Below are 12898 nucleotides of genomic sequence, written 5' to 3' on the forward strand. Positions count from 1 at the left end.
AGACATTATAATAAGAACCAGAAGGTATCGCCCAGAGAGACATTATAACAACAACTCAGCACGCCCGACAGAGAGACATTATAACAACAACCTGGAAGGTGACGCCTGGAGACAGAGAGACACAGAACAACAACCTGAAGGTGACGCCTGAGACATTATAACAACAACTAGCAAGACGCCTGGAGACAACAACAACTGGTGACGCCTGGAGACAGAGACATTATAATAAAGAACTGAAGGTGACGTCTGAGACAGACATTATAATAACAACCCCATGTGACTAAGATGATATTAATATAGTCAAATAACCAGTGCACGTCAGACAGAGACATATTATAATAACAACTGAAGGGTGATTGCCTGATGATAGAGAGACACATATCAACTGAAAAGACGCCTGAGACAGACATTACAGAACAACTATGTGATTTAGAATGAGACATTATAATAATAACCTAATAAGACGTCTTTATGACAGAGAGTATATTATAACAGCTAACCTGAAGGTGACGCTGAGACAGAGAGACATTATAAATAAAACAACTGAAAAGTGAATTTACCTATACGTATATTATACAACAACTCATGTGACTGCTTGAGCATAGACACAGAACAACAACTGAAGGTGACGCTCGAGACAGAGACATTATAACAACAACTCAAAGGCGACGCTCGAGTAATATAGATATATTGATAAACGAACTGGGTGTGACTTGGTGGTATGAGACATTATAACAACAACCTGAAGGTACGCCTGAGACACAACAACAACCTAGTGACGCCTATATTGTGACACACTATAACACCAATCTTCCTGAAGGTGATTCTTATATACATATCATAACAACAACCTGAAGGTGACGCCTGAGACGGTAGTGCACATTGCAACAACAACCTGAAGGCACGTCTAGATAGAGACATTATAACAACAACCTGAAGGTGACGCCTGAGACAGAGACATAAGAACAACTGGGTGTACGTCAGACATTATAACAACAACCTGAAGGTGACGCTGAGGTGACACAGAACAAACAACTTGAAGGTGACGTCTGAGACATTAATAACAACAACTCGAAGGCACGCCTAGACAGAGAGACATTAGAAAACAACAACCAAAGGTGACGCCCATAACAGAGACATTGAACAAACAACTAAGAATGGCACAGAGAGACATTATAACAACAACCTGAAGGTGCACGTCTGAGAAGAGATTATAACAACAACTTCTGAAGAGTGGCGCCTGGGAACAGAGACATTATAGCGGCTAACCTGAAGAGTGGCGTCACGAGAGACATGCGAGACATTATAACAACCTGTAAGGTGGCGTCTGAGACAGAGAGACATTATAACAACAACCTGAAGGTGACGCCTGAGACAGAGACATTATAACAAAATACCAACCAAAGACTTGACAGAGACATTATAAACAAACAACCATGACGTTTGAGACAGAGACATAACAAATAACCTGAAAAGGTGACGCCTGAGACATAGAGACACATAACAACAACCTGAAGGTGACGTCTGAGACAGAGACATTATAACGACAGCACAGAAGGTGGCGTCTGAGACATTACAACAACAACCTGAAAGGTGATGTGTACCCCAGAGAAACACGACTAAGCAGAACACATCACCCCCATCCAAAGTCTCCAAACACAATGATAATAATAATAATAATATCTCATAGTAGGAGATGCACATGATAACTTCCTAAGTCAAAAGCAACAGAAAGCACTTTGATCTCTTTGATGCAGCATAGGTCTACCTGTGAAGGTGTTCTTGTTGAGACACTCCTTGATGCGGTTGGATTCACAGTATCGGAAAGGCCTTTGGGTGATTTCTGGTTCATGGCCCTTCATGGTTCCTTGATGTCTCTCACCATCATCCTCCGGCACAAACACCTCCAGGACCTCTGCGATCTGGGCGATCTTCATCTGATCCCGCTCCTCTTCATCCAGCTCCCAGCAGTGTAGGAACCTCAACGCGGCACTGAATGGACCCAGCTGGATGGAGGAGTCCATCTTCACCACCGTCATGTGAGCCGGGAGCCCGCCACAGGGTTGGTCACTCTCTTGTGGATGCTGTAGAAGGCCTTGCTCCAGGAGGCCAAGGACAGCAGTGCGCCGGTGCTTACCAGAGAAGCCCTATCATCTTCAGGGTGCCGTCACTCTTAGAGGCCCGGAGGAGGCAGGGAGAGGTTGGGGAGCACAGCCACCGTCCTCCTCTGTGTCCAGACTAAGGTCCTGAGGAAGAGTCCCGGAGCATGCCGCTCCGTCACCACCAGGCACTGGGACTCGTCACTGAAGTCCATCTGGAAACAATCACATTTATAACGGGGTTTTTTATGTCACAGTGCTCTACAGAAACCCAACCGGAAACCACAGAGAGCAAGCAATACTGAGGCAGAAGCACAGCGGCTAGGAATAAAAACCTAGAAGGAAGGACACCTAGAGAGGAACCTAGAGAGGAACCTAGAGAGGAACCTAGAGAGGAAACTAGAGAGGAAACTAGAGAGGAAACTAGAGAGGAAACTAGAGAGGAACCTAGAGAGGAACCAGGCAAAGAGACACTACCTGGAACAGGTCATAAAACTTGGAGGAGGAGGTAGAGAGGTAGATCTTGTGGGCGAAGATGTGAATGTGGTCCTGGAGGATGAACATGACGTCAGCACAAGAGGACTGTCCAATAGGAGGCCAGGACCCTCCCCGTTGTTGATGACACACTCTGGAATCTTGATGAGCGGGGCGGTGCTTTGGGCGGCAGGAAGGGGGCGCCTGGAGGAGGAGCTTCTGGACCTTCCGGAGAGTGGGACTTCCAGAACTGCAGGTGTCGACGGGGAGATGGCGCGGCTCGAATGGCATTGTCGAAGATGTCCTTGATGCCAAACTGGTCGAACACACTGGTCTCATAGTAGGAGATGCCCAGCTCCTTGGCCACCTCCCGGCCACTCTCTGGAGGAAGGATGTCTCCGGGCTTTATCGGCCTGGTGGGGAGGAAATAAGAGCTATTCTCAATACGGGAAGAATACAAAGTCATTATTTATTAAATGTATGTAAACCAGTTTGCTGAATTTAATCAAATGTCAGTAGTTACTGCACAGAGTTCCAACTAACACTAAAATGTATAGATTTCGTCAACCAAAACCAGCTACATGACGTAACTCTGATTCTATACCTGGCTAGTGGCTTCCTGGCCCTGTTGACAGCCACATGGTGACATAATGCTGATTCTATACCTGGCTAGTGGCCTCCTGGCCCTGTTGACAGCTACATGGTGACATAATGCTGATTCTATACCTGGCTAGTGGCCTCCTGGCCCTGTTGACAGCTACATGGTGACATAATGCTGATTCTATACCTGGCTAGTGGCCTCCTGGCCCTGTTGACAGCTACATGGTGACATAATGCTGATTCTATACCTGGCTAGTGGCCTCCTGGCCCTGTTGACGGCCTCCAGATCAGCGTAACGCAGGTCCAGCTGACAACCCACCAGGATGACAGGCGTCCTGGGACAAAAGTGCTTGATCTCCATGTGCCACATGGTCTTGACGTGATGCAGGGAGTTGGGGTTGGCGATGGAGAAACACAGCACAACCACGTCTGACCTGGAGAGAGACAGACAGGAGCCAGAAAGACACACAGAAGCTACTGTTTACAGGCCTCCTGGGCCGTATGCAAATCAAATCAAATGTTATTTGTCACATACACATGGTTAGCAGATGTTAATGCGAGTGTAGCGAAATGCTTGTGCTTCTAGTTCCGACAATGCAGTAATAACCAACAAGTAATCTAACTAACAATTCCAAAACTACTGTCTTATACACAGTGTAAGGGGATAAGGAATATGTACATAAAGATATATGAATGAGTGATGGTACAGAGCAGCATAGGCTCTACAGTAGATGGTATCGAGTACAGTATATACATATGAGATGAGTGTGAGATAAGTAAACAAAGTGGCATAGTTACAAGTGGCTAGTGATACATGTATTACATAAGGATGCAGTAGATGATGTAGAGTACAGTATATACATATGCATATGAGATGAATAATGTAGGGTATGTAAACATTATATTAGGTAGCATTGTTTAAAGTGGCTAGTGATATATTTTACATCATTTCCCATCAATTCCCATTATTAAAGTGGCTGGAGTTGAGTCAGTGGCAGTGTCAGTGTGTTGCCAGCAGCCACTCAATGTTAGTGGTGGCTGTTTAACAGTCTGATGGCCTTGAGATAGAAGCTGTTTTTCAGTCTCTCGGTCCCAGCTTTGATGCACCTGTACTGACCTCGCCTTCTGGATGATAGCGGGGTGAACAGGCAGTGGCTCGGTGGTTGATGTCCTTGATGATCTTTATGACCTTCCTGTAACATCGGGTGGTGTAGGTGTCCTGGAGGGCAGGTAGTTTGCCCCCGGTGATGCGTTGTGCAGACCTCACTACCCTCTGGAGAGCCTTACGGCTGTGGGCGGAGCAGTTGCCGTACCAGGCGGTGATACAGCCCGCCAGGATGCTCTCGATTGTGCATCTGTAGAAGTTTGTGAGTGCTTTTGGTGACAAGCCGAATTTCTTCAGCCTCCTGAGGTTGAAGAGGCGCTGCTGCGCCTTCTTCACGATGCTGTCTGTGTGAGTGGACCAATTCAGTTTGTCTGTGATGTGTATGCCGAGGAACTTGAAACTTACTACCCTCTCCACTACTGTTCCATCGATGTGGATAGGGGGTGTTCCTCTGCTGTTTCCTGAAGTCCACAATCATCTCCTTAGTTTTGTTGACGTTGAGTGTGAGGTTATTTTCCTGACACCACACTCCGAGGGCCCTCACCTCCTCCCTGTAGGCAGTCTCGTCGTTGTTGGTAATCAAGCCTACCACTGTTGTGTCGTCCGCAAACTTGATGATTGAGTTGGAGGCGTGCGTGGCCACGCAGTCGTGGGTGAACAGGGAGTACAGGAGAGGGCTCAGAACGCACCCTTGTGGGGCCCCAGTGTTGAGGATCAGCGGGGTGGAGATGTTGTTGCCTACCCTCACCACCTGGGGAGGCCCGTCAGGAAGTCCAGTACCCAGTTGCACAGGGCGGGGTCGAGACCCAGGGTCTCGAGCTTGATGACGAGCTTGGAGGGTACTATGGTGTTGAATGCCGAGCTGTAGTCGATGAACAGCATTCTCACATAGGTATTCCTCTTGTCCAGATGGGTTAGGGCAGTGTGCAGTGTGGTTGAGATTGCATCGTCTGTGGACCTATTTGGGCGGTAAGCAAATTGGAGTGGGTCTAGGGTGTCAGGTAGGGTGGAGGTGATATGGTCCCTGACTAGTCTCTCAAAGCACTTCATGATGACGGAAGTGAGTGCTACGGGGCAGTAGTCGTTAAGCTCAGTTACCTTAGCTTTCTTGGGAACAGGAACAATGGTGGCCCTCTTGAAGCATGTGGGAACAGCAGACTGGTATAGGGATTGATTGAATATTTCCGTAAACACACCGGCCAGCTGGTCTGCGCATGCTCTGAGGGCGCGGCTGGGGATGCCGTCTGGGCCTGCAGCCCTGCGAGGGTTAACACGTTTAAATGTTTTACTCACCTCGACTGCAGTGAAGGAGAGTCCGCATGTTTTCATTGCAGGCCGTGGCAGTGGCACTGTATTGTCTCAAAGCAGGCAAAAAAGTTATTTAGTCTGCCTGGGAGCAAGACATCCTGGTCCGTGACTGGGCTGGGTTTCTTCTTGTAGTCCGTGATTGACTGTAGACCCTGCCACATGCCTCTTGTGTCTGAGCCGTTGAATTGAGATTCCACTTTGTCTCTGTACTGACGCTTAGCTTGTTTGATTGCCTTGCGGAGGGAATAGCTACACTGTTTGTATTCGGTCATGTTACCAGTCACCTTGCCCTGATTAAAAGCAGTGGTTCGCGCTTTCAGTTTCACGCGGATGCTGCCATCAATCCACGGTTTCTGGTTAGGGAATATTTTAATCATTGCTATGGGAACGACATCTTCAACGCACGTTCTAATGAACTCGCACACCGAATCAGCGTATTCGTCAATGTTGTTATCTGACGCAATACGAAACATATCCCAGTCCACGTGATGGAAGCAGTCTTGGAGTGTGGAATCAGCTTGGTCGGACCAGCGTTGGACAGACCTCAGCGTGGGGGCCTCCCGTTTTAGTTTCTGTCTGTAGGCAGCGTCACTAACTGAGTTCCCTGAATTCCTATCGGACCTTGTTGTCAGGGCAGATAATATTCTAGTTTTTGGTGACTTTGACATTCACATGGAAAAGTCCACAGACCCACTCCAAAAGGCTTTCGGAGCCATCATCAACTCAGTGGGTTTTGTCCAACATGTCTCAAGACTTACTCACTGCCACAGTCAAACTCTGGATCTAGTTTTGTCCCGTGGAATAAATGTTGTGGATCTTAATGTTTTCCTCATAATCGTGGACGATCGGACCACCATTTTATTACATATGCAACAAATAATCTGCTCAGACCCCAACCAAGGATCATCAAAAGCCATGCTATAAATTCTCAGACAACCCAAATATTCCTAAATTCCCTTCCAGACTCCCTCCACCTACACAAGGACGTCGGAGTACAATTATCGGTTAACCACCTAACTGAGGAACTAAATTTAACCTAGTCTCTGACAAGACAACAGCTGCAGTACTACACCAAACACAACACCACTCTGACAAGGCAACAGCTGCAGTACTACACCAAACAGAACACCACTCTGACAAGGCAACAGCTGCAGTACTACACCAAACAGAACACCACTCTGACAAGACAACAGCTACAGTACTACACCAAACACAACACCACTCTGACAAGACAACAGCTACAGTACTACACCAAACACCTGTTATAACAGAGGTTATAATGAATGATTAGAGGGGTGTGGGTTTAAACTGCCTTCAAGGTAAACAGACAGACAGACCTCATGTCTCGCCGACATCAACAGATGTTAGAGGATGATGGTGGCAGCTTGACAACGATCAATCCACCAATCAATGAAAGCTCATCGGAGGCACCAGTTCCATTAAGACAGTCTGAGGCATCATTTAAGAATAACACAGTCGGATACTAAGATCGAGAGAAAACTAATTTACAGGAAGTCTAAAACCAGCTGAATATTTTAGTGTCCAGAGGGCCAGAACCGGGAAACCAGGTCGCTGACATTGGGCCAATAGGCTTAACCCACTCGGTGGGAATTGTAACATGGCTCATTAGACAGGATCACTACACTATGCATGCAGCCATCAGTCCATGCCAAATATATCAGGACTCACGTCTATTAGGTAGTATATACTACCTAACCAAGCAGAGTAGCATACACTACCTAACCAAGCAGAGTAGCATACACTACCTAACCAAGCAGAGTAGCATACACTACCTAACCTAGCAGACACTACCATCCATCCATCCTTACCCACACCTACCCATCCCATCCTTATCCATCCCATTCTTACCCACACCTACCCATCCATCCCATTCTTACCCATCCCATCCGTCCATCCTTACCCATCCCATCCTTACCCACACCTACCCATCCATCCCATCCTTATCCATCCCTACCATCCATCCATCCTTATCCACACCTAACCATCCATCCCATCCTTACCCACACCTACCCATCCATCCCATCCTTACCCACACCTACCCATCCATCCCATCCTTATCCATCCCTACCATCCATCAATCCTTATCCATCCCTACCATCCATCCATTCTTACCCACACCTACCCATCCATCCCATCCTTACCCATCCCACCCTTACCCATCGTTAACCATCCCATCCTTACCCATCCCATCCTTACCCATCGTTACCCATCCCATCCTTACCCATCGTTACCCATCCCATCCTTACCCATCGTTACCCATCCCATCCTTACCCATCCCATCCTTACCCATCGTTACCCATCCCATCCTTACCCATCCTTACCCAATCCATCCCTACTCATCCTTAGCCATTCCAGAAAAATACGCCTCAGTCCCAGCCTCAGCCCCAGCATCCCAGCCCCAGCATCCCAGCCTCAGCATCCCAGCCTCAGCATCCCAGCCTCAGCATCCCAGCCTCAGCATCCCAGCCTCAGCATCCCAGCCTCCCAGCCTCCCAGCCTCCCAGCCTCCCAGCCTCCCAGCCTCCCAGCCTCCCAGCCTCCCAGCCTCCCAGCCTCCCAGCCTCCCAGCCTCCCAGCCTCCCAGCCTCCCAGCCTCCCAGCCTCCCAGCCTCCCAGCCTCCCAGCCTCAGGTGTCAGTCTTACCTTCCGTATGCGAAGCGTCTGTCTTTATGATGATCGCCAAAGGTGTCCCACAGCCTGAGAGACACACTGACCTCATCCACCACATCCCTGGAGCGCTCCAACACCTACAGCGGGTCACACAGAGACACATATTAGAAAACATACAGATTTTTAAACAAGATTCATTTAAAATACTGTACATAGAATGCAGGTGGGGGTGAGTGATGACAGGCTGGGGGGTGAGTGATGACAGGCGGGGGCTGAGAGTGATGACAGGCGGGGGCTGAGAGTGAAGACAGGCGGGGGCTGAGAGTGAAGACAGGCGGGGGCTGAGAGTGAAGACAGGCGGGGCTGAGAGTGAAGACAGGCGGGGGGTGAGTGAAGACAGGCGGGGGTGAGTGAAGACAGGCGGGGGGGGTGAGTGAAGACAGGCGGGGGGTGAGTGAGGACAGGCTGGGGGTGAGTGAAGACAGGCTGGGGGGTGAGTGAAGACAGGCTGGGGGGTGAGTGAGACAGGCTGGGGTGAGTGAAGACAGGCTGGGGTGAGTGAAGACAGGCTGGGGGGTGAGTGATGACAGGCTGGGGGGTGAGTGATGACAGGCTGGGGGTGAGTGAAGACAGGCTGGGGGGTGAGTGAAGACAGGCTGGGGGTGAGTGAAGACAGGCTGGGGGGTGAGTGAGTGACAGGCTGGGGGGGTGAGTGATGACAGGCTGGGGGTGAGTGATGACAGGCTGGGGGTGAGTGATGACAGGCTGGGGGTGAGTGATGACAGGCTGGGGGTGAGTGATGACAGGCTGGGGGGTGAGTGATGACAGGCTGGGGGTGAGTGATGACAGGCTAGGGGTGAGTGATGCAGGCTAGGGGTGAGTGATGACAGGCTGGGGGTGAGTGATGACAGGCTGGGGGTGAGTGATGACAGGCTGGGGGTGAGTGATGACAGGCTGGGGGTGAGTGATGACAGGCTGGGGGTGAGTGATGACAGGCTGGGGGTGAGTGATGACAGGCTGGGGGTGAGTGATGACAGGCTGGGGGTGAGTGATGACAGGCTGGGGGTGAGTGATGACAGGCTGGGGGTGAGTGATGACAGGCTGGGGGTGAGTGAAGACAGGCTGGGGGTGAGAAGACAGGCTGTGAGTGAAGACAGGCTGGGGGTGAGTGAAGACAGGCTGGGGGTGAGTGAAGACAGGCTGGGGGTGAGTGAAGACAGGCTGGGGGTGAGTTAAGACAGGCTGGGGGGTGAGTGATGACAGGCTGGGGGTGAGTGATGACAGGCTGGGGGTGAGTGATGACAGGCTGGGGGTGAGTGATGACAGGCTGGGGGTGAGTGAAGACAGGCTGGGGGGTGAGTGAAGACAGGCTGGGGGGTGAGTGAAGACAGGCTGGGGGGTGAGTGAAGACAGGCTGGGGGTGAGTGAAGACAGGCTGGGGGGGTGAGTGAAGACAGGCTGGGGGGTGAGTGAAGACAGGCTGGGGGGTGAGTGAAGACAGGCTGGGGGTGAGTGATGACAGGCTGGGGTGAGTGATGACAGGCTGGGGGTGAGTGATGACAGGCTGGGGGTGAGTGATGACAGGCTGGGGGTGAGTGATGACAGGCTGGGGGTGAGTGATGACAGGCTGGGGGTGAGTGAAGACAGGCTGGGAGGGTGAGTGAAGACAGGCTGGGGTGAGTGAAGACAGGCTGGGGGGTGAGTGAAGACAGGCGGGGGGTGAGTGAAGACAGGCGGGGGGTGAGTGAAGAGGCAGGCAGGGGGTGAGTGATGACAGGCTGGGGGGTGAGTGATGACAGGCTGGGGGTGAGTGATGACAGGCTGGGGGTGAGTGATGACAGGCTGGGGGTGAGTGATGACAGGCTGGGGGTGAGTGATGACAGGCTGGGGGTGAGTGATGACAGGCTAGGGGGTGAGTGATGACAGGCTAGGGGTGAGTGATGACAGGCTAGGGGGTGAGTGATGACAGGCTAGGGGGTGAGTGATGACAGGCTGGGGGTGAGTGATGACAGGCTGGGGGTGAGTGATGACAGGCTGGGGGTGAGTGATGACAGGCTGGGGGTGAGTGATGACAGGCTGGGGGTGAGTGATGACAGGCTGGGGTGAGTGATGACAGGCTGGGGGTGAGTGATGACAGGCTGGGGGGTGAGTGATGACAGGCTGGGGGGTGAGTGATGACAGGCTGGGGGGTGAGTGATGACAGGCTGGGGGGTGAGTGATGACAGGCTGGGGGGTGAGTGATGACAGGTAGGGAGGGCTGTATGATGACAGGTAGGGAGGGCTGTATGATGACAGGTAGGGAGGGCTGTTTGGTGACAGGTAGGGAGGGCTGTTTGATGACAGGTAGGGAGGGCTGTTTGGTGACAGGTAGGGAGGGCTGTTTGGTGACAGGTAGGGAGGGCTGTTTGGTGACAGGTAGGGAGGGCTGTTTGGTGACAGGTAGGGAGGGCTGTTTGGTGACAGAGTAGGGGCTGTTTGGTGACAGAGTAGGGAGGCTGTTTGGTGACAGGTAGGAGGGCTGTTTGGTGACAGGTAGGGAGGGCTGTTTGGTGACAGGTAGGGAGGGCTGTTTGGTGACAGGTAGGGAGGGCTGTTTGGTGACAGGTAGGGAGGGCTGTTTGGTGACAGGTAGGGAGGGCTGTTTGGTGACAGGTAGGGAGGGCTGTTTGATGACAGGTAGGGAGGGCTGTTTGATGACAGTAGGGAGGGCTGTATGATGACAGTAGGGGAGGGCTGTTTGATGACAGGTAGGGAGGGGCTGTATGATGACAGGTAGGGGAGGGCTGTAGCGATGACAGGTAGGGAGGGCTGTATGATGGGACAGGTAGGGGAGGGGCTGTAAGGATGACAGGTGTGAGGGCTGTATGACACAGGTGGGAGGTTGCATGATGATAGTAGTAGCTGTAAGATGACAGGTAGGGAGGGCTGTTTGATGACAGGTAGGAGGGCTGTATGATGACAGGTAGGAGGGCTGTTTGGTGACAGGTAGGGAGGGCTGTTTGATGACAGGTAGGGAGGGCTGTTTGATGACAGGTAGGGAGGGCTGTTTGGTGACAGGTAGGGAGGGCTGTTTGATGACAGGTAGGGAGGGCTGTTTGGTGACAGGTAGGGAGGGCTGTTTGGTGACAGGTAGGGAGGGCTGTTTGGTGACAGGTAGGGAGGGCTGTTTCAGCTGCAGTGTAGAGAGACAGGTAGTGACAGACTGTATTGGTCTATAGCCCAGACCGTAGGGACGTGTGTTGGGGTTAGGGGTCAGGGTTAGGTTTGTACCTCTTGACACACTCTGTACTGGTCTATAGCCCAGAACGTAGGGAAGTGTGTTGGGGTTAGGGGTCAGGGTTAGGTATGGTACCTCTTGACAGACTCTGTACTGGTCTATAGCCCAGACCGTCGGGACGTGTGTGGCCAGTAGTTGGTACTGGTTCAGAGTGGTGTTGCAGGCCCGAGCACAGATCAGCCGTGTCTTCCCTACGGCATTGTCCCCCACCACAACACACTTAATGGTCTCAACATTGGGTCTCTCGTAGTCCATACTACTGTTCAGGGCCCTGTGTGACAGGAGAGAAAACAGGCTCAATCACCTTGGATGACGATGCAACGTCAGGTAGTAGATCGTCTAAACAACGCAGATGAACAACGTAACGTAGGTACACGTTTAAATTAAGACTTCATTTTCACGCAGGTCATTCAAAACAACCCTGAAACACGTTCTAATAAGCAGCTATTCACATTCTTATGATTATACTGATGACATGGCAACAGGATAGTATTAACACTGAGGTCCACTAATCTGTCACTCTGCTGCTCTAGAACCACACTGCTGCAGAACACATCCAGAGGCCAGGGAATAAAGGGAGGAGGAGGAAACTGGCTCTAATCCGCAGCCCTGCATCCAAAACAAATCAGTTTAGCTCTTCAACAGAGCTAACAGGTCTCGGGTAAAGAGGGGCCAGCTGAAAGGTCTCGGATAAAGAGGGGCCAGCTGACAGGTCTCGGGTAAGAGGGCCAGCTGAAAGGTCTCGGGTAAAGAGGGACCAGCTGACAGGTCTCGGGTAAAGAGGGGCCAGCTGAAAGGTCTCGGGTAAAGAGGGGCCAGCTGAAGGTCTCGGGTAAAGAGGGACCAGCTGACAGGTCTCGGGTAAAGAGGGACCAGCTGACAGGTCTCGGGTAAGAGGGACCAGCTGACAGGTCTCGGGTAAAGAGGGACCAGCTGAAAGGTCTCGGGTAAAGAGGGGCCAGCTGACAGGTCTCGGGTAAAGAGGGGCCAGCTGACAGGTCTCGGGTAAAGAGGGACCAGCTGAAAGGTCTCGGGTAAAGAGGGGCCAGCTGACAGGTCTCAGGTAAAGAGGGGCCAGCTGACAGGTAGGAGTTAGTCCTACTGTATGGCATTCAGAACAGTTGACCTCAGTAGCTAAGAGGAGGAAACGGGCCTAGTCAACACCAGTGATGCTACTCTGACAGAGGAGGAAACGGGCCTAGTCAACACCAGTGATGCTACTCTGACAGAGGAGGAAACGGGCCTAGTCAACACCAGTGATGCTACTCTGACAGAGGAGGAAACGGGCCTAGTCAACACCAGTGATGCTACTCTGACAGAGGAGGAAACGGGCCTAGTCAACACCAGTGATGCTACTCTGACAGAGGAGGAAACGGGCCTAGTCAACACCAGTGATGCTACTCT

General features: G+C 51.4%; 1 pseudogene; it reads right to left on the reverse strand.

Moving 5' to 3' along the window:
* Window positions 1-1000: 1000 nt before the first annotated feature.
* Window positions 1001-11878, reverse strand: LOC124027440 (annotated as a pseudogene).
* Between the last annotated feature and the right edge of the window lie 1020 nt (window positions 11879-12898).

Source organism: Oncorhynchus gorbuscha, unplaced genomic scaffold (assembly GCF_021184085.1).
Source record: "Oncorhynchus gorbuscha isolate QuinsamMale2020 ecotype Even-year unplaced genomic scaffold, OgorEven_v1.0 Un_scaffold_3232, whole genome shotgun sequence".
Classification (NCBI taxonomy): Eukaryota; Metazoa; Chordata; class Actinopteri; order Salmoniformes; family Salmonidae; genus Oncorhynchus; species Oncorhynchus gorbuscha.